We start from the raw sequence: 6,378 nt of genomic DNA on the forward strand, positions 1-6,378 counted from the left end.
GAGCCTTTCTCAGTTATTTGATAATAGACTAGATTTGAGGGAACAAACTATGAAAACTAAAACTTGGAAGCAGTTAAAATAACTGTCAAAACATCTATATTATGAAAAGTCATAAAAATAATTAAAGCCATGTATTTTTCTAGAAAGAAGTCTCCACATTTGCTGTAATACTTATCAACTCTACCATAATCAGTCTGCATTAATGAAGTTTCAAATAATTTAACATCTTTGTATCAGTTTAATATTGTACAGTATTTATTTGCTATATTTCTTATTGTGGTTGGCTATCAAACATCAACTCCAACTCTAAATGATTCTTCTAAACTAATAATGGCAAGCCTACCCTTTGGTCTAATAACTGGCACAAGAAGAGTCTTGAAACATAATTCTTTTGAGATACAAGTAAGAATTTGTTGGATGGGCTCCTTAGAAAGAGGCCTTTTTTACTTATTGAAACCTGTAGGAATTTATATTATCTCTTCTTATCCTGTCTAGATGTGATGTGTGTGATATAACATCAGGAATCAATCTTGCTAAGTTCTCTGCAACTTTCAAACATGGATGATCTTTCCTCCAGTTTCCAATAATAGTTTCATCATTTCTTTCTAAGACCTCATCAAGTCTCTTTAGTGTCCATATTCCTACCATCAGTCTCTTCAAAGCAATCCAGGCCTTTTCTATCAAGCATCTCAAAATTCCTCCAAAAATACCCCTAACCCATTTATAACACTCTTCCAGCACTTTTGGTAATTGCAAAAGCACCATCCTACTCTCAGCACCAAATTTTGTATTAGTCAGCCAAAGGAGTGCTGATGCAAAGTACCAGATAATCTGTTGGCTTTTATAAAGGGTATTTATTTGGGGCAAAAGCTTACAGTTACAAGGCCCTGAAGAGTTCAACTCAAGGTTGGTTTCTCACCAAAGACTGTTGCCACATGTTGAAGCAAGACAGTTGCTGATCTCCTGATCTCTGTGAGCGTTCAGCTCTCTTCTCTCTTAGCTACAGGTGGGTGTAGAGCTTGTCTGTCTTCCCAGGGCCACAGGATCAAAGTTCTCTCCTTTTCCATATCATGACAAAGTTCTCTCTTCCCGTATATCTTCTTCTGGGTGTCTTTGTGTGTGTCCATTTATATAGCCCACCTGGAGGTGGAAACTTAAACTGAGTTTCACCCTACTAAAAAAAAAAAAGACCTAATATTAATATAATTTAATAAAAAACTTCTAAACTGAATCTAGTGCAATCCAAGGTGATCACACTCAGAGGAATAGACCAGTTTACAAACATAATCTTTCCTTTTGCAATTCATAATCTCAAACTGCCACAAAAGACAAAAAAAGATAAACTGTTACTCTTTTTATTAAATCAGGAGCATCTTTGACTCTTTCTATTCTCCCCAAACCAATGAATTTATTTCAACTGAGCAATTTGGCAAAAGCTAAGCATTTCACTCCAAAGTTGAAGGCATTACAACATCAGTAAACTTTCCAATTATTTCCTCTTCATAAGAAACTTACTTTTTATTACATCTCAAATCTTTTCCTGGACCTACCAAGCCCAGATCGCTACTAACCTTTTGCTACCTCTTAACTATATTTTTTAATATATTTTTCTTCCCATCTGATAACCTTTCTCTCAGCTATACATTAATCCAGGATATAGTTCCCTCTCCTAATCCACCTGATGAATAATGGTATGAAATGAGGCAATATGAAAATTAGTAGAAAACTGGAAATGACAAACATGTCTAGCAGATTAGAATGTCAAAATACCTATGGAATATGTATGTGGTGACCTACTGTGCAACCAGTTAAAACATGCTGTAGATAATCATGTAATAATTGGAAAAGGAGTGACATTATTAGGTGAAAAAGTGGTTCTGACATTGTACACTCATCAGTCAACCAATTTAATGGGCTTCCTCTATGTGCCTGTCACTTGCAATACGATCATGAGCAAATCACACATAGTTCCTGCCTTTCATACTCCTGCGAGAGCAACAAATTGTCCAATAATTGCATGATACAAAGGGCAACTACATGGACCTAAAGGGGAAATAGAATTCTTTCATCCCAAGAAGGCAAAAGAATTTTAGTAAGATGCCTTATGGTAGGGAGGTCCATGACACATTTGAGGACATCAAATAAGGCCAGTAAGGCTTGAGAGCAAAGAGAGATGGGGAAACTGCATTGCTTCATATAGTGATATAGGTTTTGACACTGCAGAAGCCAGGTGGCTTCATTCACATGGACTACAAAATGTTAAGTGCTCCTTGAGGTTGTGCGGTACACAACATGGAAACCCATACATAGCATCCTTCAGGGGCAGTGTAAGGCAAGATGTGGCTAAAAATGTAGGCTGTTGTGGGACCTTAAAATTTAAATTGTGATAGAAAGAACTTTAATGCATTAAAGATAAAATATTTGGTTCATAATGACTCTAGCTCCAGTGTATGGAGAATGGATTAGAGGGACAGACATGGATGACGGTAAGACCAGCTGGAGTACAGGTGAAATGCAGCGGTAAGTTGAATGTTGGTGGCCACAGTTGTACTGTAGTTGAAAATGTCTGACTGGATCTAGGAGATAGTTTGGCAATAAAATTATTAGAACTTTGGGGTTGATTGGATATGGGGAGTGAGGAGAAGGAAATGTTAAGAATGACTCCAAGTTCTGTTTCTTAACTAGAATCTACTAGTTGAAGGTGCTACATTCATGGGAAAGAGTTGAAGAGGAGAAGCTTTGGGGAGAAGACATTATACAATGTCCTCACATAGAGTATGATCCTATTATTGGAAAAGAACAAAGAATACATATCCACCAATGGAGGAAATGCCTGAAGGACACACTCAAATATTGGATTTATGTCTGAAGGACAGGATTACTAGTGAATTTAATTTTGGCTTTTTAAAATATTATTTAAGTCTCCTTTTAAAAACATGTATTTCTTTGAACTATAAGTGTGATAGTCAATATGATTCTTTAAAGAGGATACATACACATAAGTCTAATTATGTAAATTTATAAACACAAACATTACTGTATACTGCTTTACATATATACAAGTTATCAAAAATTTTAAAGTGTGCATTGTAAAGGTATAGTTATTTCAGAATAACTGTGAGGAAAGAGGGTAATAGGATAAGAGTAAGTGATATTTTTTAACTGAGCCTGCAAATTCTTATTTTTTGAGAAAAAAGATTTGAAGAAATAAAGGAAAATGTTCACATTTGGTAAATATGTACAGTGTTAACTTTGAGGACTATTAAATTACCGTCTGGGTCTTTTTGCACATTGAAACTATTTCATAAGTTTTTTTAAAAAGTCTTTTATAATCATGTCATTCTAGTCTTTGAACAATATCCAGGCTATCAATTACTACTCCCTGGCTTCCCTTCTGTTATCGTGTACTCTGCTTTAGAGAATTTAAAAAGCCCATGCTTCCAAACCCTTTGGTATGTCACTGATACCCTAATTTGCTGCAAGCTCCTGCAGAGCAGGAACTAGTGTTTGCGGTGGAGCCCAGTTCTGAGCTTGCCACTCAGAAATCTAGCAAGCATATTACATATTGGCTTAGTATTCACTTCCATGGATAAGTTGAGGAACAGTTTGTGAAGAATTGTCTTAGCTCCATTGAGGGAACAGCCAGTGCAGTTTCATTTAGCAGATCATAAAATACTTTGCAAAAACAAAAGAGGACAGAAAAACTAATAAATGAGGGTTTTTCTGTGGACAGGACAAGTTTATAATTTATGATATGTTCCCAAACAGAATTTCCTTCCAGTCCCTAACGAATGACCTGCACACCAACAAATCACCATTTACTTGTTGCGTCCTGCCTAGCTCCAAGCACAATCTGTTAATCTTTTGCCTTTCACTCCACTGTGCAGTGTAATTTGGTAAATTAGCAATAAGGTCTGGTCTGCAGTGCATTTACACATGAAATTACCTATAATAATGCTTGTGTTATGCTTCATTTACACAATCTGTTATACCTATTTCCATGGGTTGATTTTACCTTTAATTATTGATTCAGTGTTATTTCTGGAGCTAAGATAAATTGTTGCTCTAATAAATTCATCCAGAGGTTTGTATACTTTCTACATAGGGCTTCCTTAAACTTCCTTGGAATGGCTATAAAGAGACAAAATAAATAATCCCCATCTTCCAATATACCACATTACAGTAACCATTTTCACCATATACACCCTATTAAAAACCAACAAGGTGCTTTTATGATTTTCACAGTAGTCAGAATATTTTTTAATGTAAAACAAAATGTGTATTAACTCAAGGTATGTGTGTGCTATTGAAGTTAAGCTGGGATCAAATCAAATATGATTGTTATATATTTAAGATACTCAATTTTAACCCCACAAGCAAGAGTCAGCCTCTTCAAATTTCTCCTCTTAGCTCTGAGTAGAACTACTATGCCTTCATTTGCAAGGGAATCTAAGGAAAAGGGGTCAATTCCCTTTTGATTAATGACAACAAACCCTTTATCTAAATCACCACAGACTTTCTTTTTCAGTTCAATTTTTTTTAACTCTATCTTCAATGAATTTTCTTTTTACTAGTTTCTCTCTTCTACTCTTATAAAAAAAAAACAGAGTTCACTTCTGCTTTTTCATATTCTAAGGACACATTGCACATGTGGATGTATGCATGTTCTACTCTTTTTTTTCCATATCAGGATGCCATGCCCTGTGGCCCAAAACGAGCCCTCTAAGCTTGTATCAGTTTCAGATTTATGTTCCATCTCCATGATCTCAACCATGGAAAGGTCAATAGTTTCATCCTGTTTTTCAGTGGTCAAAGTGAAATCTACTACATCCTCTGTTAAGACATCAGCAAGTTCAGTGTGAACTTTATACAGAAAAATATTCTTGTCACATCCAGAATTGTTTCTCTGTCCATCTCTTTGCTTACTTTGATTTGTTCCCAAAACTGAAGTGTCTTTTCCTTTTCAGCTTCAAATCCTCCTTATTATTCTGGGATGAAGACCTTCAGAAACGTAGATCTCTTCTTTCAGCAGGTCTCCAATGATCAGGATGTTGGAAGCATTATTTGCAGTACATTTTGTCATCCTGAGTATTTGCTACTTATGCTATTAAGGAGGCTGTTGGGTAATGAATTTGCATTTCATGAAGCAGCACATTGCCATCTTTAGTCATCTTGATGTCTCCAGCACCAGAAACAAGCATCTTCGTGGTGCCCTTAGGACCCGGATTGGTCCTCAGCATGTCCTGCAGCCCTCGTGCCATGTTTAATGTTGACTTGGCCACTTGGGTGCAGGCCATCTCAGCCTTGGGGTTCAGGGTCTTCACAGCCACCATAGCTGGCCCAGCAGAGGAAGAAGAAGAAACCTCAAGGCTGGCTCAGTGTGGCTGGGAGGTAATATCTGGTACCCTTCCAGAGGATGTGGGTTTTAGCTATATTCACCATTAAAGCTGAAAATTTTTTAAATATTTACTTATTAATCCATTAAAAAATATCATGGATAAACTGATAATATGTTAAAATGAATAACATCTTGTTATGAAAAAAAATCACTATATATATTCAAAAACAAAAATTATTTAGTGAAAACTACATCATTGTTTCATATTTCTGCAAATCTCTTTAATGTCTGCCTGCTGAAAAAAGCTGCTAGTTCAGCTTGCACCTCAGACAACCATCATACTTCAGTATGCACCAGAAGTGCTGTATGCACACTTCCTATTTTATCACACAGAATATTAAAAAGATGTGTACTCAAGGATTGATATCTATTAAACTAACATTTTTACTGTGCATCCAGAATATGAAAGTAGCTTGTTTTTTTTTTGTGCTGTGAGTGTATAATGGTTCAGTATTAATTGTATGGCTTGCTCCTACTGTGTTGATTTGTCCCAAGGCACCAGCAGTTTGGCCCATCATTTTTTTTTTTTTTGTCCCATTAGCGCAAAATCTCAAATATGAAAAAAATTTTAAATATCTCTCTAAGCTTGTCGGGACTCCTCTGACAAATACCATAGTATCTTTGGCTTAAACAAGGGGAATTTACTGTTTACATTTTTGTAGGGTAAAAGTCAAGATATCAACAAGCTGTGCTTTCTCCTGGAGTTTGACGCATTCGATTGCATTGCTTAGGGTTCCTTGACTTGCATCTCTGCAAGTCTTGCATCCTTCTGGCTTCTACTTCTCCTGCTTAGTCATCTGTATTTCTGTCTCGATTTCCCTTCCTTGTAAGAACTTCAGCCATATGGATTAAAACCCACCCTGATTCACTTTAGCCTCAACTAAATAGGATCTCTGAAGATCCTATTCACAAATGAATCCCTATATTAATTAATAATAACATCTTTAAAGGTTCCGTTTACTAATGGATTCTCACCCACA

The 6,378-nt window shown here is 36.1% G+C and overlaps 1 pseudogene; it reads right to left on the minus strand.

Annotated features, from left to right (window-relative positions):
- Positions 1-4,312: 4,312 nt before the first annotated feature.
- Positions 4,313-5,333, minus strand: LOC101411397 (T-complex protein 1 subunit zeta pseudogene; annotated as a pseudogene).
- Between the last annotated feature and the right edge of the window lie 1,045 nt (positions 5,334-6,378).

This window comes from Dasypus novemcinctus, chromosome 2 (assembly GCF_030445035.2).
Source record: "Dasypus novemcinctus isolate mDasNov1 chromosome 2, mDasNov1.1.hap2, whole genome shotgun sequence".
In the NCBI taxonomy this organism is placed as follows: Eukaryota; Metazoa; Chordata; class Mammalia; order Cingulata; family Dasypodidae; genus Dasypus; species Dasypus novemcinctus.